The sequence below is a fragment of the Ziziphus jujuba genome, chromosome 11, assembly GCF_031755915.1.
Source record: "Ziziphus jujuba cultivar Dongzao chromosome 11, ASM3175591v1".
NCBI lineage: Eukaryota > Viridiplantae > Streptophyta > Magnoliopsida > Rosales > Rhamnaceae > Ziziphus > Ziziphus jujuba.
This window is the reverse complement of record NC_083389.1, coordinates 14,307,858-14,333,759: the sequence shown is the minus strand read 5'-3', so window position 1 is coordinate 14,333,759 and position 25,902 is coordinate 14,307,858. Positions and strand designations below refer to the sequence as shown.

The 25,902-nt window shown below is 36.3% G+C and overlaps 1 long non-coding RNA gene and 1 pseudogene across 1 annotated transcript; both read right to left on the bottom strand.

Moving 5' to 3' along the window:
• Nucleotides 1-5,248: 5,248 nt before the first annotated feature.
• On the bottom strand, nt 5,249-7,067 carry LOC112493584 (uncharacterized). The gene is made up of 2 exons (XR_007238373.2): nt 6,642-7,067; nt 5,249-6,382 (listed from the first exon to the last, which is right to left on the bottom strand). It is a non-coding gene; the product is annotated as an uncharacterized LOC112493584 (long non-coding RNA).
• A 6,529-nt stretch (nt 7,068-13,596) lies between these two features.
• Nucleotides 13,597-25,294, bottom strand: LOC125418287 (probable LRR receptor-like serine/threonine-protein kinase At1g53440; annotated as a pseudogene).
• Between the last annotated feature and the right edge of the window lie 608 nt (nt 25,295-25,902).

Below are 25,902 nucleotides of genomic sequence, written 5' to 3'. Positions count from 1 at the left end.
GTTGTCGGCTTTCTAGCCGAAAAAACAGAACGGAAAAAGTAAGAGTTGTGGGCGCACTCGCGTAGGTTTAAGTCACACAGACGAAAGGTCTCAGAGATGGATTTTACTTTTTCCAAACAGGTCTCAATTGAAAGCATCAAACATGTAGGTAGGATGTGAGTCATCAAAATGCCGACGAAAGAAGCTTCCTGCCATCTCTTTCAATCAGATTAGTCAAATTCAATCAGCTTATGAACAAAATTTTCTCATTTTAATTAGAAAAATCAAACAAATTAATATATGTGTATATATATATATATGCAATATAAAAATAATAGAGAAGTTCCATTACCTGGATTGCGTCATCAAATAAGAAATTGGAGATTCCTTTTGGTAGTCGTTGCCTATTCTAAAAAAATAAGGGAAGTTTGACTAATACGTTAACAGAAATGGAATTAGCGGTAGACATTTTAAACTACAATGTGTTTTTTTTTGTTTAACTGTTAGAGTTTGTGACCCGAATTCTTGTTGACCCGACCCGAAAAGCTTGCGGTGCGACCCATTTGGTGAAACTAAATTTTGGAGAAAAAATTTGGGGCTCTGTGGTGGAAGCGGAGGTCTCGGGCCGATAGGCCCGAGACCGTACTATATATATCTGTATGGACCTGTTCAATTTTTAGGGTTTCTTCTGTACTATATATATATCTGTATTTTTTGTTCGGCCGTCATTGGGGTTTTTTAGGGTATCTCGAAATTTGGCTCACCTTGTACAAATCTTTCGATATTGGATTTGCTTCTCCCTGCCCGTGGTTTTTCCCGTCAAGGGTTTCCACGTTAATTGTGTGTTTGTTCTTCGATTTCTTTGTTTCTGTTGCCATTTGTTTTTCTCCCAATTCCGTAACAAGTGGTATCAGAGCCGCGTCGATCTATTTGGGAATTTTTTTTTTCTTTGTCTTTCGATCATGGCAACAAAGTTCGACATTGAGAAATTTGAACGCAACATGAGTTTCTCCATGTGGCAAGTCAAGATGAAGGCGATTTTGACACAGAACGGTTTACACAAGGCGTTGGTTGGCAAGGAGCAGATGCCGTCTTCGTGGGATGCCGAAAAGAAAGCCGAGGTTGATGAGCGTGCCCTATCCACCATTCAGCTATGCTTGTCCAATGAAGTTTTGAGGGAGGTCCTTGATCAGAAGACAACAAAGGACTTATGGGACAAGTTGGAATCTTTGTACATCACAAAGAATCTCACAACGAAACTGATTGCGAAGCACCGTCTATATACCCTTTCTATGGTTGAAGGTACATCTATTAAAACACACATAGATGATTTTTCTACTATTTTGTTGGATCTGGCGAACATGGACATTAAATATGATGATGAAGATCAGGCCCTAATGCTACTGCGTTCCTTACCTCCATCGTATAAAAATTTTAGGGAGACTTTGATTTACAGTAATAAAACCCTAAAATTGGAGGACGTGAAAGCTTCCTTATATTCTAAGGAGTTGTTTGATAAGGAGTTGACCAGCAGTTCGGATAACAATAATTTTGGGAGTTCCGGAGGAGAGGGTTTGATTGTTAGAGGTAGAACATCATCTAGAGATCAAAATAACAATGGTGGTAGTCGGTCAAGATCGAAGTCAAGGTTCAGAAACCTTATTTGTCACTACTGTAAGAAAAAGGGGCACATCAAAACTGAATGTCGTAAGCTTCAGAATAAAAATAATGAAAAGAGTAAGGAACATGCCGAAGCCAGTGTCGCACATGAGGAAATTGAAGATGGAGATGTTTATTCAGTGACTGAGGATAGTTCGGGCAAGCAGGGATGGATTTTGGATTCAGCCTGTTCGTTTCACATCTGTCTCCATAGGGATTGGTTCTCTTCTTATGTTCCGGTGGATAAAGGTGTTGTGCTGATGGGAGATGATCATCCTTGCTGTGTCATCGGCATTGGAACTGTAAGGGTGAAGATGCATGATGGAATTATCAGAACACTATCTGAGGTACGTCACGTTCCAGATATGTCTAAAAATTTAATTTCTTTATCTGCTTTGGACAAGTCTGGTTGTTCTTTTGCTGGTGGAGGTGGAGTTTTGAGGGTTCTGAAGGGTGCTTTGGTGGTGATGAAAGCTAGCCTGGTTGGTACATTATACAGGCTACAGGGTTCTGTGGTAATGGGGTCGGCTGCTGTTTCAGTGTCCATGTCAGATTCGGATGTTACTCGTTTGTGGCATATGAGATTGGGCCATATGAGTGAGAAAGGTTTGGCGATGTTGAGCAAACGGAGTTTGCTTGATGATCGGAGTATCTCGAAGTTGGAGTTTTGTGAACATTGTGTGTTTGGGAAGCAGAAGAGAGTTAGCTTCAGTACTGGAATTCACAAAACCAAAGGTACTCTAGACTACATTCATTCAGATCTTTGGGGACCCGCACGTACTGCTTCTAAGGGTGGTGGCAGATATATGTTGACCTTCATTGATGATTTCTCCAGGAAGGTCTGGGTATATTTTTTGAAGCACAAGAATGACGTATTTGCTATCTTCAAGCAATGGAAAGCTTTGGTAGAGAAGCAGACAGAAAGAAGGGTGAAGCGCCTTCGTACAGATAATGGATTGGAGTTCTGTGATGGTGTTTTCAATGAGTTTTGTAGAAACGAAGGGATCGTTAGACATCTCACAGTTAGAGGAACTCCGCAGCAAAATGGTGTGGCTGAGCGGATGAACAGAACTCTTATGGAGAAAGTCCGATGCATGCTGTCGAATTCTGGGTTAGCACAGGACTTTTGGGCAGAAGCAGCTGCTACAGCTTGCTACTTGGTGAATCGTTCTCCATCAGCAGCAATCGATTGCAAGACTCCTGAAGAGGTATGGTCTGGAAAACCTGCTAATTATCTAGATTTGAAGGTATTTGGATGCCCTGCCTATGTTCATGTTAATGATGGTAAGCTTGAGCCTAGATCGAAGAAGGGCATATTTCTTGGTTACCCGCAGGGTGTAAAAGGATATAGAGTTTGGCTTCCTGATCCAAAGTCATCTAAGGTTGTGATTAGCAGGGATGTTGTGTTTGATGAGATGGCAATGCTGCATCCAAAAAGGGAGCCCGTTGTTTCAGACAGTGTGCCAAAGCAGGTGGAGTTTAAGGTGGAGGAAGTAAGTACTTCACAGAATGGTTCAGTTTCAGGCCCATTTGAGACACCCACTCATGTGGAAGAAGAGAGAATTGAGGAGGTGCAGGAGCATTCGATTGCCAAGGATAGACCTCGCAGGGAGATCAAGAAGCCCTCTAGTTTAGCTGACTATGTCACTTTTGCTTGTGTTGCAGCACAGGAGATCGAGAGTCCCAGTGATCCTCGCAACTATTATGAAGCCATTTCATGTGAGGATTCTGCAAAGTGGTTAATTGCTATGCAGGAAGAGGTGGAGTCGCTTCATAAGAACCACACTTGGGAGTTAGCATTACCTCCAGAGGGTAAGAAGATTGTGGGATGCAAGTGGGTCTACAAAAAGAAAGAAGGCATCCCTGGTGTTGAAGATTCGAGGTACAAAGCACGTTTAGTAGCGAAGGGGTATTCGCAGGTACAGGGAGTTGATTTTAATGATATATTTTCCCCTATCGTTAAACATACTTCTATTCGTGCTTTGTTAGCGCTAGTTGCTATGCATGATTTAGAGTTGGAGCAACTAGATGTGAAGACCGCTTTCTTGCATGGTGAGCTTGAGGAGACAATTTATATGCAGCAACCCGAAGGTTTCGAGGTTGAAGGAAAAGAGGATCATGTGTGTTTGTTGAAAAGGTCCTTGTATGGTTTGAAGCAATCCCCTCGTCAGTCGTACAAGCGGTTTGATGGGTTTATGTTTAGCCATGGCTATTCTAGAAGCCAATATGATAGCTGTGTGTATTTTAGGAAGTTGGAAGATGGCTCATTTATCTATTTGTTGCTTTATGTTGATGATATGCTGATAGTGGCCAAGAAGAAATCCGATATCAACAGATTGAAAGCAGAATTGAGTGGTGAATTTGAGATGAAAGATTTGGGAGCGGCAAAGAAGATTCTTGGTATGGAGATTGAGAGAGATAGATCTGCAGGTAAACTTTTCTTGACTCAAAGATCTTTTGTTGAGAAAGTTCTGGAGCGTTTTGGAATGAAGAACGCTAAACCTTGCTGTTGGTAGTTTGATGTATGCTATGGTGTGTACCCGTCCTGACATTGCACATGCTGTTAGTGTTGTGAGCCGGTATATGGCTAATCCTGGCAAACAACACTGGCAAGCTGTCAAGTGGATTCTAAGGTACTTGAGAGGCACTACTAACACTTGTTTAGAGTTTGGTGGAAGTAAGGAGGGTGTACGTGGATATGTTGATGCAGATTTTGCTGGGGACCTTGATAGAAGGAGGTCCACTACTGGTTATGTATTTACTCTTGGAGATACTTCTATCAGTTGGAAGTCTATTTTGCAAGCAACAGTTGCACTATCAACTACAGAAGCTGAATATATGGCTATAGCTGAAGCGGTGAAAGAAGCTATTTGGTTAAGGGGGTTGATAGGTGAGTTGAGCTCTGAGCAGGAGAGTACGGTTATCAATTGTGATAGTCAGAGTGCTATCTATCTGACTAAGGATCAGATGTTTCACGAGAGGACAAAACATATAGATGTTCGGTATCATTTTGTACGTGATGTTATTGCTCGTGGAGATATTGTTGTCAGCAAGGTGAGTACTCATGATAATCCTGCTGACATGATGACCAAGGCACTTCCAGTAGCCAAGTTTGAGCATTGCTTGGACTTGGTTGGTGTTTGTTGTTGAGCTTTGCCTTTAGGGGCTTTTGTGGAAGAGGATGGCAAATTTTATCGAAGATTGGAGTTTTGTATGTTTTTCATTCCTTATATGGAATTCGTGTCAAGGTGGAGATTGTTAGAGTTTGTGACCCGAATTCTTGTTGACCCGACCCGAAAAGCTCGCGGTGCGACCCATTTGGTGAAACTAAATTTTGGAGAAAAAATTTGGGGCTCTGTGGTGGAAGCGGAGGTCTCGGGCCGATAGGGTTTCTTCTGTACTATATATATATCTGTATTTTTTGTTCGGCCGTCATTGGGGTTTTTTAGGGTATCTCGAAATTTGGCTCACCTTGTACAAATCTTTCGATATTGGATTTGCTTCTCCCTGCCCGTGGTTTTTCCCGTCAAAGGTTTCCACGTTAATTGTGTGTTTGTTCTTCGATTTCTTTGTTTCTGTTGCCATTTGTTTTTCTCCCAATTCCGTAACATTAACCAATTACAAATGCCAACAATGTGGCAAGGTTAAAATTGTCTTAAAGCCTCCTTCACCTATCCTGTTTACAAGCTCAAAATTAGGAGTGGCAGCTTTAATTTGTCTTAAATGTGAAACGTCTTGTTTGTAGACCTGTACCACTTAGCTCAGAAAAAGCAAGGGAAGGAAAATGATTCTTGGCCTACAAATCAAAATAATCCATAGTGGCAAAGAAAGGTAGAATCTAGACTAGCGCTATAAATTTGTAATATTAATTTTTTTATATTTGTTGAGTAATTATGGGAATCAGCTCAAAATAGAGTTTGTTAAACTATCAGCTGCAAGATTCTTCTCCCCTTGACCATTGAAAGACAGCAACCATTTGTAGTGTGACCGAAAAAATTCTTTCAATAGAAGTGAAAGTCACAAAGAAAGTTGGACTTAGAGAAACTTTATTCTTAGCAATGTAGCATGCAATTGTTCTTTCGAAAAGGGCAACCTTTTGCCACTTAAAAAACCATGCAAGCTTTCATTTAAAGTATGAATAATTTTTAAAGTTAAATTGTTAACTAATGATTATTAATAATTTAAAGTTAAATGATGTTTTTATTATTTTTCTTTATCTTCTTTTTTTTATTAAAAAAAATTTGGTATGACAGCAAGTTGGGAAAGCCTCAATGGCTCCATTTTTCTTTATCTTACTCTTGAAAAACCATAAGGCGCTTAATGTACGTCAGCTAATTCATCTACTTTTTTATAATATATTTACAAAATTCGAAGAATAAAAAAATGAGAGAAATTTAAAATTAAAAAAAAAAAAAAAACAAAAAAAAAATTACTCCTAAACGTTTTCTATATTGATTAAAGAACTTCTCTTGTTTGTTTGCTTAGAAATCGTGGGGAGGAAAAGTAGGAATTTTGAACTTCTAACAGATCATATGAGAAAAATGAACAATCTTTGGAAAACCCAAATGAGAAAGATAGTCGAAAAAACTGAAAAAGGAAAGGAAAAAAAAGAAAAGAAAAAGGAAATGCTTACTGTTTGGGTTCAACGGAAACACAGGGACACGAAAGCAGAGAAAAAAGTACAAAAGCACTATCAACATTCTTTCTCTTTCCCTGGATTTCTCCGAAGCCTAACAGAAGAATTCTAAAAAACGAAGCACCAAAACGCAAATATGAATCTAAAAAATAAATAAATAAATAACAACTTAGAAAACATGAAATGGAATGATTGTAGATCAAATTGCCAAAAAACCAAGCAAAGCAAAATTAGTGGACAAAAAAAAAAAAGAAGGAAAAATGTAAAAGCTCTGAAAACCAAACAAACTTTTAAGACAATCAAACTTAAACCCAAAAATATTTTTGTCTAGGAATAGAAAACTAGAAGTAGGAACCTTGAAGTGTACCTTTATCTTCAGGCAGGAGCGTGAGATCCGAGCTCAGAAAACCCAAAAACAAGAATAAGAAACAGAGTTGGGAACGAGTGATTTGGTAACGGTTATAAAAGAGAAGAAGCATAGTCGGGAGTAAGTGATTAGTAATGGTTATGAAAGAGAAGAAACATAGTTGCGAGTGAGTGATTTGCAATGGCTATAGAATAAAAGAAACAGAGAAGAAAACAGACCTGTGAGTGAGTGAGCGGTAATGGTTGTAATAAGTCATTTTGTCAAAGGAAAAACTGGCACGATAGAGAAGACAACAGGTAAAAGACGTAAGAAAAAAAAAAAAAAGTGTTCTTTTATTATTTGTTTTGTTTTCTTTCCGAAAACTTGAAAGCAATGAATTTAAGGCTCATTAATAGGGGTGTGCATATGAGGCAATTTCACACCTAACGCATCTGAAGCCCATAGAATTTGTAGCTAACAAAGAGATGAATGCTAATTTGGGATCTGTGATGTGAGATGTAATTATTATTATTATTATTACTATTTTTTATATAAAAATGTATTTTTCCTATAAATTAGTATTTGTTGGAATGATTAAAAAAAATATTATAGAATTTTGGAACTATTTCTAGAATAAAAAAACTGAACAAAAAACACACAAATTTAGCGAGATTCGGTCAAAATCGACCTACGTTCTCGTTGCTCAGGTGTTGAGCTTTCTACATTATGTAAATGTAGTGTTTACAAGCTTACTCACACATCATCAATAGTGAATTCACACAAGAATACCCAAACCAAGAACCCAAGATCCCAATACACCTATTCACTATTTGATCTCCATAGAGATCTCTCTCAAACCCACGTTGAGAATACAAAGAAACAAGAAAAAATGACTTCCAAAACTCAAAGGGATTCACTTCGCACAAAGCTTTCTCTCGGGTTTGCAACTTTTTCCACTCTCTGTTTTTCTATTCTATATCTGATATATGAAGAAGAAGACCAAAAAATACATATGTGTATTTCCATAAACAAGAAATGGTGCATTCACCTAATCTCCAACAGCTCTTACGTGGCAAGCAAATTGTTGTAACTGAAAAATGCATGAGATGACTTTTCTATCCTTCATTAACTGAAATGGCAGCAAAGTGTTGCCGTTTTGGAACCTGGAAATTTTCTCTTCTTTCTTCTCTGACTAGCAGCTTGTAAACGCATAGATAAATGCTTGATTTGAGGATTATTATTTTACATATCTCCACCTAATCCTCAAATCATTACCAGATGCAGAAACTAACAACACCTTCCCAGCAATCTCCAACTTTCACCAAGTTCAGCTTGCTCCTATTCAGAGCAAGCTTTTGCAGGTATTAAACTTGCTCACAGGCAGGACTTTAGTTCCCATATCAGAGGGATTAAATTCAGTTGGTATCTTCTCCAACTTAAAGACTTTCTGAGTTACCATGTCACGAATGAAGTGGTATTTAACTTGAATATGTTTAGATCTCTCATGGAAAACAGGATTCTTGCAGCTGTTTGAATATAACACAACCTCTCCATCAAGCACCTCCAACTCCATTAGCAATCCTTTAAGCCAAATTGCTTCCTTGGCAGCTTCAGTAGCTGCTATTTACTCAGCCTCTATTGTTGACGACGCCACAATTAGTTGTAATTGTGATTTCTAGCTTATGCAATTCCCATACAAAGTAAATGCATAAGATGAAATGGACCTTCTCTTGTCCCTATCTCCTGCATAATCTGAATCTAAATAACCATTGAGCTTAACACTCTCTTGATTACCTCTATAGATCAATCCCTCATACAAAGTCTGCTTCACATATCTAAGCAACCATTTCATATCCTCCCAATGAGTTTTACCCGGATTGGCCATATATCTGCTAAGAACACTAATAGCATACGCAAAATTCGGCCTTGTAAAAATCATTGTATACATAACTGAACCAACAACATTGGAGTACGGAATTCTTACCATATCCTCTTTTTCTTGCTCTATAGTAGGACACTGATCAGCAGAAAGTTTGAAATGTCCTCTAAGTAGAACATTTACCACCTTAGCATTATCCATAGCAAACCTTGAAACAACTTTCAGCAAGTAAGAAGTTTGTAGCAACTTCATCTCTGATTTTCTCTTATCCCTGGCAATTGATATTCCTAAAATCTTCTTTGCTGCCCCTAGATCCTTCATATCACATTTAGATTTAAGCAACTCTTTGACTGATTGTATTACCTTCAGATTTGGGCCAGCCACTAACATATCATCAACATATAGAAGAACATAGACAGCTTTATCACTCATGGTATCTTTAAAATACAAGCAACTATCAAAGCCACTTCGTGTAAATCCAGCTTCTACCACAAAAGAATCAAATCTCTTGTACCACTGCCTTAATGATTGTTTGAGATCATATAATGACTTCTTAAGTAAGCACACAAGCTTTCCAACTTTTTTCTTAACTTCGAAGCCTTCAGGTTGTCTCATATAGATGGTTTCTTCCAAACTTCCATGCAAAAAGGCTGTCTTTACATCAAACTGCTCCAATTCCTAATTGAATTGAGTTATCAGAGCCAAAATGGTTCTTATTGTGGTATACTTCACAACTGGAGAGAAAATTTCATTATAATCTATCCCCTCCACTTGTGTAAAACCCTTAGCCACAAGTCTGGCTTTAAACCTCACTGGTTCAGCACTTGTAATCTCTTCTTTAACCTTATAAATCCACTTGCAATCCACTATTTTCTGTTGTTTAGGAGCTAGTACTAAGTCCCATGTTTTATTCTCATGGAGTGACTTCATTTCTTCTTTCATAGCTTCAATCCACTGCGTTGCTTGCTTAGACCTCACAGCCTCCATATAAGACTTTGGTTCATTGTCTACCAAGTCTTGATATGCCACCAAAGCATAAGCTATATAATCTGCATAGCTGTACCTCCTGTTGGGTTTAATTTACCTCCTCTATCTCTAGTTAACAAATAACCAGGTGATGCTAATAATCTTTGATTAGACCTGGGAGACTGCTGTACCATTTTCTCTTCAATTATGTCTTCATCAGAAAGTGATGTGGCTGATGTCTTTGATCTAATTAATTCACTCTCTTCATCAGCTGGCTGCCTCTCAAACTCATCAGCACCTTGACCATTATCATCACCATCTTGGTTCTCCACCTCATTGGATAACTCAAGCTGTTTCTTATCCAATTTGTGTTCAGATTGGGTATCTGTAGGGTTAGTAACTTTGCAAGTCATTGTATTTTCATCAAATATCACATCCCTGCTTATTAGAACTTTAAAACCTGAATTTTCTCTAACCCACACCTAAACCCCTTGACACCTTGAGCATAACCTAAGAAAACACACTTCACACTTCTAGGTTCAAGCTTTCCTTCAAATTGGTGTGCATAAGTAGCACAACCAAATACTCTAAGATTGTTATAATCTGGTTGCTTTCCAGACCAAATATGTTCAAGGGATTTAAACTCTAAAACAGTAGATAGAGACAAATTAACCAAATGCATGGCAGTTATAACAGCTTCACCCCAAAATAATTTTGGTAATCCTGAAGACACAAGCATACATCTCACTTTGTTAAGTAGTATCCTATTCATCCTTTCAGCTACACCATTTTGTTGTGGTGTGCTTTACTGTCCTATGCCTTAGAATACCATGGTTTTTACAAAAATTATCAAACTCATTATTACAAAATTCCAAACCATTATCAGTCCTTAAAGCTTTTACAGGTTTATTAGTTTGATTTTCAACAAGTAACTTCCACTCTTTAAACATTGTAAAAGCTTCATCCTTGGATTTCAACAAATAAATCCACACCTTTCTAGAATGATTGTCAATAATGGATAAAAAATATCTATTTTCACTTTGGGTTTGTACTTTGGTAGGACCCCATAAATCAGCATACACATAATCTAACACAAATTTAGCTTTACTTGTACACAAGTTAAAACTCAACCTGTGTTGTTTTCCTAAAACACAATTTTCACAAAAATCAAGTTTGCTAATCATATCCTTGCCAAATACGCCCTGTTTATTCAAATAATACAAGCCTTTTTCACTGATATGGTTCAATCTATTATGCCACAGATTTGTTTTATCCACAGATGACCCAACAAATGCATTACTAGAATTAATTACAGTTTTGCCATGTAAAACATACAAGCCATTTTTCTTAACACCTTTCATGGCAACATATGCACCTTTAGTAATTTTCATTACACCATTTTCAGTTTTGCATAAATAACCAAAATCATCAAGCATTCCAAGAGAAATTAGATTTCGTTTTAAACTTGGTACATGTCTCACAAAAGAAAGAGTTTTCACAGTGCCATCATACATTTGTAACTGAATATCACCAATGCCAACAACTTGGCAGAACAGGTTATTTGTGACAGTCCAGACCACCCGCATGCGATATTGTCCTCTTTGGGCCCGGAAAATCCTCTTACAACCCAGCTCTCAATATTTTAAAAGGCCTCGCAAGGGAAAGGTATCCACACCCACTTATATGGAGTGTTTCGTTCCCCTTTCCAACCGATGCAGGACTTCACAATCGTCCCCTCTTGTGCCTAGCGTTCTCGCTGGCATACTGATCCGAGTCCGGCTCTGATATCATCTGTGACAGCTCAGACCACCCGCATGCAATATTGTCCTCTTTGGGCTTGGGGAATCCTTTTACAACCCAACCCTCAAGGTTTTAAAAGGCCTCGCAAGGGAAAGGTATTCACACCCACTTATATGGAATGTTTCGTTCCCATTTCCAACCGATGTGGGACTTCACATTATTACCTAGAAGCACTTGACCACCATCACACTTAGTGTAGGATTGAAAGGAATCCAAGCTTGGACACATATGAAATGAACAGCCAAAGTCTAAAACCTACTCAAAGCAATTTTGTTCAGAAGTTACAGTAAGAACCTCTGCAGGGTCTAAATCAGTGGAGACTATGGCTAAGTCTCCACTTTCTTGGCCTTTTTGTTTTTCATCTCTTTTTTTCTTAAAACAACTCTTAAATAATAGAAAACTTCTTATCTCTGGGCCTAGATTTAGACTTGTAATTGTCTCTAGATTTGCTTCTATGGTCATTGTAACCCTAACTTCTATTAACACTCCTGCCTCTTACATTGAGTCATTCCCTTTTGTTTTCAAATTTTAACTCTAAATCTCTAGACTTCAGGGCCCTCACAACTATTTCTAAGGATAACTCATCTCTAACATACTTAATTACATTCTTGACCTCTCTATACGTTTCTGGCAGAGAATTAAGCAATATCACAGCATTATGTTCATCACTAAAGACATCCTTACAATTAACAAGATCTAAAATCAATCTATTAAAAGCATCAAGATTGGCATCTAAGTCTTTAGTTACATCCCTTTTGAAACCAAAAAATTGTTCAAGCAACAAGATTCGGTTAGGGAGTGATTTTACCAGAGAGTTGTTCCAATCTGGTCCACATCTGAGCCATGGTTTGGATGTCATCCACCTTCCTCAGAACATTATTTGAAAGATGCAAGATGATTGTGCTCATGGCTATTTCGTCCATCTCCATCTTCTTTTCTTCAGTAATTGACTCAGAAAAAGAGTTGTCAATTGCTTTGGCCACCTTCATCTGTACCAAGACTGCTCTCATTTTCTTACGCCATAAAAGAAAATCACCTTTCCTGTTGAAGACCTCCAATTCCAACTTGGCCGACATTGTTGAGGATTGAAAAGAAAACCCAATTGCAGAATTAATTTGACCAAGAATCGAAGGTTGAACCTAAATTGCAGACAGACACGAATCAAAGAATGTTCTCCAAGATTAGAACACAAGCTCTGATACCACTGTTGTAGAATTCTGAAATTATTTCTAGAATAATGAAACTGAACAAAAAACATAAAAATTTAGCGAGATTCGATCAAAATCAACCTGTCCTCGTTGCTCAGGTGTTGAGCTTTCTGCACTATGTAAATGTAGTGTTTACAAGCTTACTCACACACCATCAATGGTGGATTCACACAAGAATACCCAAACCAAGAACCCAAGATCCCAATACACCCATTCACTCTTCGATCTCCATAGAGATCTCTCTCAAACCCACATTGAGAATACAAAGAAACAAGAAAGAATGGCTTCCAAAACTCAAAGGGACTCACTTCGCACAAAGCTTTCTCTCGGGTCTGCAACTTTTTCCACTCTCTGTTTTTCTATTCTATATCTGATATATGAAGAAGAAGACCAAAAAATACGTATATTTATTTCCAGAAACAAGAAACGGTGCATTCAACTAATCTCCAACAGCTATTATGTGGCAAGCAAATTGTTGTAACTGAAAAATGCATGAGATGACTTTTCTATCCTTCATTAACTGATGTGGCAGCAAAGTGTTGCTGTTTTGGAACCTGAAAATTTCCTCTTCTTTCTTCTCTGACCAGCAGCTTGTAAACACATAGATAAATGGCTTGATTTGAGGATTATAATCTTACAAAAAAGAAAGTAAAAATGTGATTTTTTTTTTTATCGTAAAAATGCAATTGCTATTAGTGTAAAAATACTTCAATAATTTTTCACTTTAGGATAGCATTTTTTTTTTGGGGGGGGGGGGGGTGTCAATAAACTTTGTCACATATTTTCATACTTCCAGACATAAAATTTTCTTCATTTCATCTTATTGCCAAAAGAAAAAATATCATTTTTTTGGGGTTTATCTAAATAATGCAAATCTCGAATTAAATTATTTAAAATGTTACCAAATATCATTATACTCAAATCGATTTAACCCTCCCTTTAACAACATATCTCCAAAAATAAAAAGAAATTGGCTTCCTTTATGAACCCAATTTTATCAAATTGTGAAATTCAGGAATGTTACTATAAATAAATTGGAAATAAAAAAAAATTCTTAGAAAGAAACCTCACTCGATACATTAGCTCGATCAATAATTTAGTACATATACATATACGGTGTATATTTTGTCTTTTTACAAAAGAATGAAACAATATTCAAATAAGAATTTCAAAAGCACCCTGTTCATATTGTCCCCCTTCTCCCAAAAAAAAAAAAAAAAAGAAATAGTAAATCCTAGTGAACTTGCTGGTTGAAGAATGTTCATGGCTATCATACTTAACTCTGGATAGAGACTGAAGAATCAACCCAAGGACCATCCATAGAAATGCCTATTTGGTGACTATCATGTGAGAAGGTAGATGATTGTTTCATGTTATCTTGTGTAGGTTCTCAAAGGCTCCCAACCTTGCATCTTGCTCCGCTGAAATCTGCCTCATTATCGGTGCTGGCACCAGAGTCTTCTGTTTCAGCATACTCACCACAAAAGTCATGGTTGGTCTGAGTGAGGGAGATGTATTTGTGCACAAAAGCCCCAAGTTTAGCATTGTCAATGTCTCCTGTTTGGAGTAGTTTGAACCAAGACCAGGATCCACTAGATCTAATAGCTTTCCTCTTTCTTGTAGGACATAGGCCTTCAATTGCATGTAAAGAATAACAAATTAAGGAAACATCTATTGCCACAATTGATATATGATCATAGAGAAAATTGCCAAATATATGAATCTAAGTCACATATATAGATGCTTAAGGGATTTCAAAGACCGGTACAAGTTCTGGTTTGAATCTTTTACAGTCCATTTCTCTGGTTTTATCATCAAGTAAACTACCAAAGCAGTCACATATCAAGATTCCAATGCATCTGAATTAGCCAATAAATTTGTGCCCTCTGAAAATTAAGCTCAGTAGAAACTATGAAATAGAAACTTACCCAATCAAGGAGATATGTAAACTCTTCTTTTGGCCTGTAACTTGTGTTGCTCTTCCCACTCACAATCTCTTAAGCTACAATTCCAAAGCTGTATACATCTGCCTTGTCCATCAAGTAACCTCTAGTTGCATACTCAGGAGCCGTATAACCTCTGAAAGTAACATAGACTTCACCAGATTAGATGCAAAACATGTAGAGTGCCATTATTAAATGAAGCAACTATGTCGCATAACCTTAATATCTAAAGATTCCGTGTTAACGATATAGGTAAAGAGCACCATAGAGCAGGTGTCAGATTTCTCTCTTTTCTTGTTAATTTGTCTTAGAAAACTCAAAAGACAACTTCTGTACATCGTATAAATCCAACCTATCTATATATAAATATTATTTTTTTTTATTTGATTTTTTTTTTTGTGACTGACTGACAAATTCCAATCGTCCATTTAACATTTTATAACAAACATGAAGCACGCCCATTATATTCAAACTTATAAAGCCAGGAGATACGAGAAATGCTGGGAAGGGAAGGAGAGAAGAGAGAACTCACATTGTGCCAGCTATCCGTGTGCTGATATGGGTATTCTCTTCTTCGTCTAGCTTAGCTAAACCGAAGTCAAAGATTTTAGCATTTAGATCCTTGTCAAGCAGTACATTTGTTGCCTTAATATCTCTATGAACAATTTTCAACCTCGATTCCTCATGAAGATAAGCTAAGCCCCTTGCTACCCCCAAGCATATCTTCTTTCTTGTTGGCCAGTCAAGCCTGATCAGTTTTTCCCCACTACCTATAAGTTCAAGGTAAAAAGTAAATAAATAAATAAATAAAAATAAAATAAAATAAAAAAAGACGTCAACCTCTTATCCTAAAATATTTCATGCAATACCTTAGAATTGGAGATGTTAGTCAAGCATTTTACCAAATAATGCACTTGCAAGGCTATTGTTTTCCATGTATTCATACACAAGCAGCAATTGATTTCCTTCAATACAGCAGCCATAGAGCCCCACAAGATTAGGGTGCTCCAATGCAGATATCATGCCGACTTCGTTTATAAATTCTCAGTTCCCTTGCTTTTGATTTGGCTGAGAGCTGCTTGACAACAATTACAGCATCATCTGACAACACACCCTGAGAATCAAACAGAGTCAAAACTTCAGAATCAAATGTTTTATGTTAGTTTAACACTCACTCGTAAACCTTAAAGCAATCAAATTAACATATTCTAAGTTAATATAAATGGGATTAGCAGGTCAAAATCTCAAAATGTTAGATTGTTACAAAGCGAGTTCAACAATCTATACAGGCTACCATACCAGACAATTGACATTTTAAGCTACCATTCCCCCCCCCCCCCCCCCCTTCCTCCTCTTTCTTCTTGTACATTAACCAATATCGATAAGGCAGTAAAAATATGGCAGAAAAGTTATCACTTGCCTTGTAAACTGGCCCAAAGCCTCCTTCACCTATTTTATTTGCAAGATCAAAATTATGAGTGGCAGCTTTCATTTGTCTTAATGTGAAATGTCCGGTTTGTAGATCCATCCCTCTCAACTCTGAAAAACAATGGGAAAAAAAAGAGAAAAAAAGATTGAATTGGATATTTCAAATTATGTACAAAATTAACTGCTTCATTTTCTTTTGTTTTCCTTGCCATGTAAAATAAGATTTAATAAAATTTATTTGAAATTACAATTAATCCTTACCAGGATCTTCATTTAGTTTTCCACCCAAGTAACAAGTCATCCTGACTACCAACAATATCAATATGACAAAAGCACATGATGCAGCAACGATGCCGGTAATTGCTCCAACAGATAGCCACTTGCCTTCAACTATAAAGTTTGAAACAAAAGATGAAATGATTTTAGCGACGAAAGAAAGGGAATAGAAATCTTAGCAAAATGGAGGAGTTGCTTACTTTTCGTGATGGAAATAGCAGATACAAGAGGTCCATAAACACCCACATGAGGAATTGCACTAGTCCCTTTCCCTACCCAGTATAAGTGGATCTCCAGAGTGCTACCATGAACCGTAGCATCAAACGCCTCAGTCACACTTTTTCCAACTCCTCCTGCTCTCTCCGCAATATTGTAATCTTTCAAAACTACATTCCCCTGTGCACAAGTTGAATTAGAACTTCACTTGCTTTTGTGAAAATGTCATACTAAATTTTTAAGTTGATCCCAACTAGTGTTATATAAAGATATTCTTAACTTTTGATTTGTTTGCTTGGAACACAGAATTTAGAATTTGTATAGACAAAATATCCATGACATTTTCGACACAAAGCTGTGCTTTATTTTCATTTACTAGTAAGAATTATATTTCATAAATTTTCTCTTCAAAACCAAGTTGAATTATTGTACTTTGTCGTAACATTTAAGACTCCCTTGCATATCCAATTTTGCGACTGAATATTGGATATACCAACATAACGCAAATAAGAAATGAATTTTACATATATATACATATATATATATATATATATATATATATTGTTCTTTTCTTCTCACCTGAATTGAGACATCAAATATGCGCCTTCCCCAATTGCTAAATGTCTGGTTATCAGTGAACATAATTTCAGCAAAGTGTAGCTGCACTTTGTACCTACCTCTTTGCAAGCAAAGACCATAGTACTTGAGTGATAAAAGGGCAATTCGAGCTGTATTATATATTTCTGCATCAGTCTTGAGAGAATATATGTTTGTTGGTAGGAAATCTGGAGATTGGTTATCTTCATCATTCATGTAGACTCCTGTACTGCTATAACCCCATTTCTGATTCACAGAAACGAGTTCGATATACCATTAGGTCTTTTGTCCTGTTCATACTGATTGCCATTATGACTCAGACCGTCTCCTCCACAATTTATAAATAAAGACTTATCTGCAGGTTTAACAAGGCATTAGTATTATATATATACACATCATCAAGCAGCTTGATTTTTCAATGGAAACTAATCTTTATTATGTACTTACGCCTTTGTGTTTCGCAGGGGAGGTCGTTTGTCAAGCACCACCTGTTTTGTCAAAAATTATTGCTTAGTCTTTCATGCCATAAACTAATTACAACTCAAATTAAGGAACTTTCAGCATGAGTAGTTGAAAATTTAAAACAATTCCTGTTTTTACGACAAAGGATAGTTAGTAGGAAAATTATGTAGAAATAACTTAGAAGACAAGAAAGAGAAACTTATGCTTGAGGAAAAGCCTCAAGTGCTAACTTACAAGCTCATAGATGCGCAATCAATCGAAGATGGCCTTTCTGTAAAATTGTTGTAAGATAGATCCCTGAAAAACATATAATTTCGCCATGACACTTTTCATAAATTTGTTGGTTCATAACCATTTTAATTTAGTATATTTATAGTTTAATTTATCACATTAATCCGTGAAATAAAGTTGATTTATTCAAGAATTTATACAAAATTAAACTATAACAAAATTAGTAACACATTTAACATTTAAATAAAAAAGTCAATTTAAATTAGTAGAATTATAGAGACTAACCAATTCCTCTCCCCATTAGTAATCCAAGACCAGTCGACTTTAGAGAGTGAATTGTTGGTCAAAAACCTGCATCCATAGAAATATGTACGTCCATCCTATTTAAATTATCTTTATGATCTCCACCCAAAAAAAAAAAAAAAAAAAAAGAAATACTTGAAGCTAATGAAGGCTTTATGAAAATGAAACTTACACATGCTTTTGTTTTCCAGTTCCAAGACTTTTAAGTGTCTCTGCAATTTCACCAGTCAAATTATTGAAGCTTAGATCCCTAAAAATAAGCAAAATAAATTTCTCACAGCTTAGACATTTGTCTCCACAAGTTACAGAATATATATGATACAAACAAATTCATTAACTAATTAAGCAAAATGTTTTCGTCAATTAACATTTTTTAATGAAGATTAACGCTATGCATTGCAATGTACTTATAATAAAACCGAGCCATTGAGATGATCATGGGCTGCACTTACAGGATATTTAGATCTGTCATGTTCTGCCCAATATAATCTGGAATTGAACCAGTAAGTGAGCAATTTCTCAGTACCCTGCACCACAGAAGTGAAATCAAGATTAAATTTTGGGAAAATTAAAATAATAATCCTTCAATTCAAACCAAGAGAACTCTGAAGACTCACAATCTTCTTAATTTAGTCACATTCTTCAAATCTGGAAAAGTCTTAACAGGTCCGGTCAAATCAGATATCCTTCTGATAAAAAAAAAAAAATATATATATATATATATATAGAGTCCTAGAAGTCAGTTTTATTTTAATCTCCTAAAACTAAAACTAAAACATCTACTAATAGGTAGTAGTGAAAAATTCTCTCACAATTGAACCAAGTTTGATAACAACGATACGTTAGAAGGAATAGGGCCCTCCATAGACGTGCCTTGCATATCTCTGCAACCAAACAAGATTTTATTATATACAAGGTTTATACTTCTCAAAAAGATGATGAAGATATAAATAGACAAAAGAGATAATCGAGTAATTAGTGCAGTTAATTTACTCACAATCTCTCGAGTTTGGTCCAATTTCCAATGAAATTAGGTATGCTTCCTGTTATTCTGTTCCCATCTATCCTACTGTAGATAATGAAAAAACATAAAGTGAGCTAGATAACACATTAAATCAAAACTGTGCATATAAATATATTCATAAAGTAGGTATCTATATGTACGACCATATGATTGATATATTTGGTTACTTACAAATCAGTTAAGTTCTTTAAATTTCCAAAGGTTGGTGGAATTGTTCCTGTAAAATTGTTTGCAGATAGAACGCTGCAAAATAAACAAGAAAGTCTTATACATAGGTATTAGATCGATCTATTTCTGATCGCTATAACAATAAATGTTTATTGTCCATAAATGAAGAAAAGTGGTAACTTGATACTAATTAGGATGGCCCAAAAAAACAAAAAAAAAAAAAAAAAAAAAGGAGTAAGACGGGTAATTTAATAGTCTTACAGTCTTTCCAAATGTCTCAAATTCCCAAGCTCTTTTGGAAGAGAATTTTCAAGCTGATTCTGTGCCAATACCCTGTAAAATTTAATGCAATTTATATAAAAGCAAATTGAAAATCAAATCCATACATTAACTAATTAATTATATATTCTTTGTTTGATTATGACATCCAAATCTCTCAAGCAGCTGCTTATATATATATATATATATATATACACTATACTTACAATTCTTTGAGAGTATATATGTCCCCAATTTCCTTAGGAATTTTGCCTGTGTGTCTGTTACCCAAAAGTGATCTGCAACATATTTATACCAATAAACTTTATGTACATTCATATGCATAACTAATGTGCCTAACAGTTATACGTGTATATATATATATATATTTATATATATAATTACTTACAGGACGCGAAGAGGAGCACGAGATAAGCTTGTATGCTTCCTGTTATTCTGTTCCCATCTATCCTACTGTAGATAATGAAAAAACATAAAGTGAGCTAGATAACACATTAAATCAAAACTGTGCATATAAATATATTCATAAAGTAGGTATCTATATGTACGACCATATGATTGATATATTTGGTTACTTACAAATCAGTTAAGTTCTTTAAATTTCCAAAGGTTGGTGGAATTGTTCCTGTAAAATTGTTTGCAGATAGAACGCTGCAAAATAAACAAGAAAGTCTTATACATAGGTATTAGATCGATCTATTTCTGATCGCTATAACAATAAATGTTTATTGTCCATAAATGAAGAAAAGTGGTAACTTGATACTAATTAGGATGGCCCAAAAAAACAAAAAAAAAAAAAAAAAAAGGAGTAAGACGGGTAATTTAATAGTCTTACAGTCTTTCCAAATGTCTCAAATTCCCAAGCTCTTTTGGAAGAGAACTTTCAAGCTGATTCTGTGCCAATACCCTGTAAAATTTAATGCAATTTATATAAAAGCAAATTGAAAATCAAGTCCATACATTAACTAATTAATTATATATTCTTTGTTTGATTATGACATCCAAATCTCTCAAGCAGCTGCTTATATATATATATATATATATATATATATATACACTATACTTACAATTCTTTGAGAGTATATATGTCCCCAATTTCCTTAGGAATTTTGCCTGTGTGTCTGTTACCCAAAAGTGATCTGCAACATATTTATACCAATAAACTTTATGTACATTCATATGCATAACTAATGTGCCTAACAGTTATACGTGTATATATATATATATATTTATATATATAATTACTTACAGGACGCGAAGAGGAGCACGAGATAAGCTTGTAGGGATTGATCCACTGATACTATTGCGGGTAAGAACTCTGCAATTTATTTATAAAAATAAAATGGTTATCTTTCTCAATGTCAAAAAAAGTGTAAAAATGTTATTAGAAAAAAGGATTTATTTTTTATTTTTTATTTTATGAATTATTGGACCTAATTCTCATTAAACCTATCTTTTGGATTAGTGATGTCTTAACAACATATATAAGTCGCTTACAGTTCTTCCAGAGAAGTACGATTTCCAAATTCTGCTGGTAAATCCCCAGTTAAATTGAGGCCTTTCAAATGGCTGTGTCATACCAAATTTCAATTAAAAAAAAAATGATAGATTAAAAAAAAAGAAACAGTTAACTTTGAAATAAGAATCCAAGTTCCAAAATTAAAGCTTACATGGTTTTGACATGGCAAACGTTGCCATTTTCAAAAGAGCAATCGCACGTGACATTGCCAAGAATGGTGTTCTCCCAATTGCAGCTTCCTCGGTGACGTTAAAATCTTCCCTTATTCGAGTACAAGAACTTTCGCTCACATTCCAAATATTTTCCATCTTAAGTGCCTTCGAAATTGCCTTCAGATTTTGCACTGCACTTACATGTTCATACGTTTCATTTCATATAATACAATGACAATTTCATTAATGTATATATTTTTCCAGGAACAATTTAATTAATTAGGCAACTAACAATAGCACAAAAGGAATGCATTTAGGTAATACCTTTAATTAACTAATTCTAAACTTTTTAAAACAAATATGAAATAACTTTGTACAATTCAAATTTCTAGTGTTTGGAAAAGGTATTATATGTTAGAGGTGCCATATCATACTGCACTTCTTCCAATCATCTTTTCAAAATAAAATATGTAAATCATATTAAATATCATAACATGTTTAATTATAAATGATTTATGATTCCATATCATCGCCTAGTTCGTAAATTCATGAATAATATGCATATAATGTACATAATTTTTTTAAAAAAAATCTCTCATTTTTAGTATCAATTTCAAACCTACAGAAAAACACCCTTTTTTTTTTCTTAAAGAAAAAGTTTTAAACATATATTAAATGCATTGTCATAGTATATAAGTGGAAAAAAAAAAAACACTTAGTTTTGAAAAAAAATAAATAATTTTAATTTATTTTTTCTCTACCATATAAAAAAATGTGTATAAAAAAGTTTTTTTTTATTTTTTATTTTTTATTTTTATTCTTTTAATTATTTACTAATTATTTGTTTTTTAATATATTAAACTATTATTATCTCACTAACATTATATTTTCATCGTGTGTGTATATATATATTAAAAATAATTAATTTTAATATATATTTAATGTCCCTATTTTTTGTTATTTGTTAATTTATAATGTATTATATACGTATATATTGAATTTATAAATTTTTTATTTACATATTTTTAACCAATTTTTTTAAAATATTTTTAAATAACTAAAACAATTTATACACATATATATTATTAATGCATTTTTACTATTCCATATTTAACTGTCACGGGTAAAGATTTGGGAAAGGAATATAAACCTCCATGTTTGGGGCCACCATAAGCATCTTTTGGACTGTCTTGCGTCTTAATTCAATGCAATTCTAAATTCACCAACAATTCCTCTTTTTATTTTATCCACTTAAAGATGACAAAGAGCTATCTTGCTTGCTATCTCTTGGCTTGGATATATTGGAAAAATTAAAGATGTCCAATTTAATCCTAATTCCATAAACCTAATTAAATTGGCATAAAAGACATTTCGCAATTAGCCAACCAAAGAGCAAAGAAGCAAACTAGCTAGTTCCAAGACAGCCACAAAAGATCATTTCCAGCTATAAAACATAGCCAAGCTTCCTCTTAGCTAGAAAAGTAGACTGACCCTAAAAATATCAAAATTAAAATAATAATAATAATAATAACACACATACACACACATACTGTGACAGCTCAGCCCAGACCACCCGCATGTAGATATTGTCCGCTTTGGGCCTGGGAAATCCTCTTCCAACCCAGCTCTTACGAGTTTAAAATGCGTCTTCAACGGAAAAGTATCCACGCGTTTATAAGCCATGCTTCGTTCCCCTTTCCAACCAATGTGGGACTTCACAATTCTCCTCCCTTGGGGTCCAGCATCCTCGTTGGCACACCTATCCAGGGTCTGGCTCTTATACCATCTGTGACAGCCCAGCCCAGACCACCCGCATGTAGATATTGTCCTCTTTGGGCCTGAAAAATCCTCTTACAATCCAGCCCTCAAGGTTTTAAAAGGCCTTGCAATGGTTAAAGAGAATCATCTTCCAACCCCTACCTACCAGTCCCACTGGTACGGGCTTTCAGGTCCAATCATGATATTGTTTGCTTTGGGCCCAGCCCACACGATTTTATGTTCATAGGTTGGAAAGGGGAACGAAACATGGCTTATAAGCGTGTGGATACCTTTCCCTTGTAGACGCATTTTAAACCCGTGAGAGCTGGGTTGGAAGAGGATTCCCCAGTGTAACATCCCACATCGGTTGGAGAGGGGCACGAAGCGGCCTTTATAAGGCTGTGGATACCTCTCCCTTCAGGACGCGTTTTGTGAGCAAAACCTTAAGGCCAGGGGGAAGAGAGGGTGTGAACCCTGGGCCAAAGAGGACAATATCCTGATGCGGGTGGTCTGGGCTGTTACAGTGGTATCAGAGCCAGTACCCGGATCGGTGTGCCAGCGAGGACGCTGGGCCCCAAAGGGGGAGGATTGTAACATCCCACATCGGTTGGAGAGGGGCACGAAGCGGCCTTTATAAGGCTGTGGATACCTCTCCCTTCAGGACGCGTTTTGTGAGCAAAACCTTGAGGCCAAGGGGAAGAGAGGGTGTGAACCCTGGGCCAAAGAGGACAATATCCTGATGCGGGTGGTCTGGGCTGTTACACCCAGGCCCAAAGTGGACAATATCTACATGTGGGTGGTCTGGGCTGGGCTGTCACAGATGGTATCAGAGCCAGTACCCGGATCCGTGTGCCAGCGAGGACGCTAGGCCCCAAGGGAAGAGAATTGTAAAGTCCCACATCGGTTGAAAAGGGGAACAAAGCATGGCTTATAAGCATGTGGATACCTTTCCCTTGTAGATGCATTTTAAACCCGTGAGGGCTGGGTTGGAAGAGGATTTTCCAGGTCCAAAGCGGATAATATCGACATGCGGGTGGTCTGGGCTGGACTGTCACAGATAAGACGCATTCCCATGAAGGAAAGTAAAACCGTGAGGGGTAGGATTGGGCTTACCATCTAGCTTCCAAAGCAGACAATATCTCGATTGGGCCTGAGAGGTCCGGTTGAAAGAGGATTCCCCCTAACCACTAAGACTGTTTTGACAGCCTAGTCCAGACCACCCCGCATGTAGATATTGTCCGCTTTGGACCTGGGGAATCCTCTTCCAACCCAGCCCTCACAGGTTTAAAACGCGTCTACAAGGGAAAGGTATCCACACGCTTATAAGCCATGCTTCGTTCCCCTTTCCAACCAATGTGGAACTTCACAATCCTCCCCTCTTGGGGTCCAACATCCTCGCTGGCACAGCGATCCAGGTACTGGCTCTGATACCATCAGTGACAGCCCAGTCCAGACCACCCGCATGTAGAGGATTCTCCAGGCCCAAAGCGGACAATATCTACATGCGGGTGGTCTAGGCTGGATTGTCACAAATAAAATGCATTCCCATGAAAGAAAGTAAGATCGTGAGGAGTAGGATTGGGCTCACCATCTAGCTTCCAAAGTGGACAATATCTCGGTTGGGCTTGGGAGGCCCGAGCCAGTGGGACTGGCAGGTAGGGGTTGGAAGAGGATTCCCCCTAACCACTAAGACACGTTTTGACAGCCCAATCTAGACCACCCGCATGTAGATATTGTCTGCTTTGGACCTGGGGAATCATCTTCCAACTCAGCCCTCACGGGTTTAATACGCGTCTACAAGGGAAAGGTATTCACAAGCTTATAAACCATGCTTCATTCCCCTTTCCAACCATTATAAGGCATGCTTCGTTCTCCTTTCCAACCAATGTGGGATTTTACAATCTTCCCCCCTTGGGGCCCAACGTCCTCGCTGGTATACCGATCCAGAACTGGCTCTTATACAATCAATGACAGCCCAGCCCAGACCACCAGCATGTAGATATTGTCCGCTTTGGGCCTGAAAAATCCTCTTCCAACCTAGCCCTCACGAGTTTAAAATGTGTCTACAAGGGAAAGGTATCCACACGCTTATAAGTCATGTTTCGTTCCCCTTTCCAACTGATATGGAACTTCACACACACACACACACACAACATAACTAACCAACTTGGTTTTTCTTTATTTAAATTTCGTTATAAATTCTTGGATGTTACTTTTTAAAGTTTAATTGAGGATCTATCACAAGAACATACTTATAAAAATCATACTTTTTAAAAGAGAAAACTGACTTAAAAAAAACATTGATTTGCTGCAAAATTTTAGAGAGTACTCGATAAAAGCGTACCTTCAGCTTGAGGAAGAAGTTGAGCATGAATGCCAAACCCAGTGAAACAATTCAAAGCCACAATCCCATAAACCAATATTGGAACAATGTTGTGGCTGTAGGTCGAAGATACAAAACCCATTGTCCTCTTTCACAAAAGCTAGCTACTGATTTTATTTTGTTTTTATTTATTTTTTATTTTTTTGTTTAGGTGTTCAACCAAATTGATCAGACGAACAAAGCGAATATATTTATATATGTATGTAAGACTAGAACAGAAAAAAGAGAGAAAGAGCGTTTAGAATAGTGGGAATGGTCGGCAATAAAAGGAAGACATCTGATTAGCGATGAGGGAACATTCAGCCAAGAAAAAAGTGTTTTCCTTTTTTCAATTTGAAAACACACGGAACAAAAACATCATGTTGATTGAGGTAAAAAATTAATAAAAAAAAAAAGATGAAAATTAATAAGAGAAAATGGAAGCCACCCAGATCCAGATGGAAATGCATGTATTATATATGTTTATATGCATTCATACTTCAATTCAAGGAATTGTCTTTGATTAAACATGTTGTTTGTCTTTGGTTAATTCATGAAAGACCAATGGGTTAATCATGAGCTCCTTCCTAGAATTTTCTTTGATCTTGTAATGAAGGAGAAAGACCAATCGTTCATCTTCTCATCCAGTGCGTGTTAGCACCATTCTCTTTTGGTTAATAATTTATTCAGTGAAAAAAAAAAAAAAAAAAA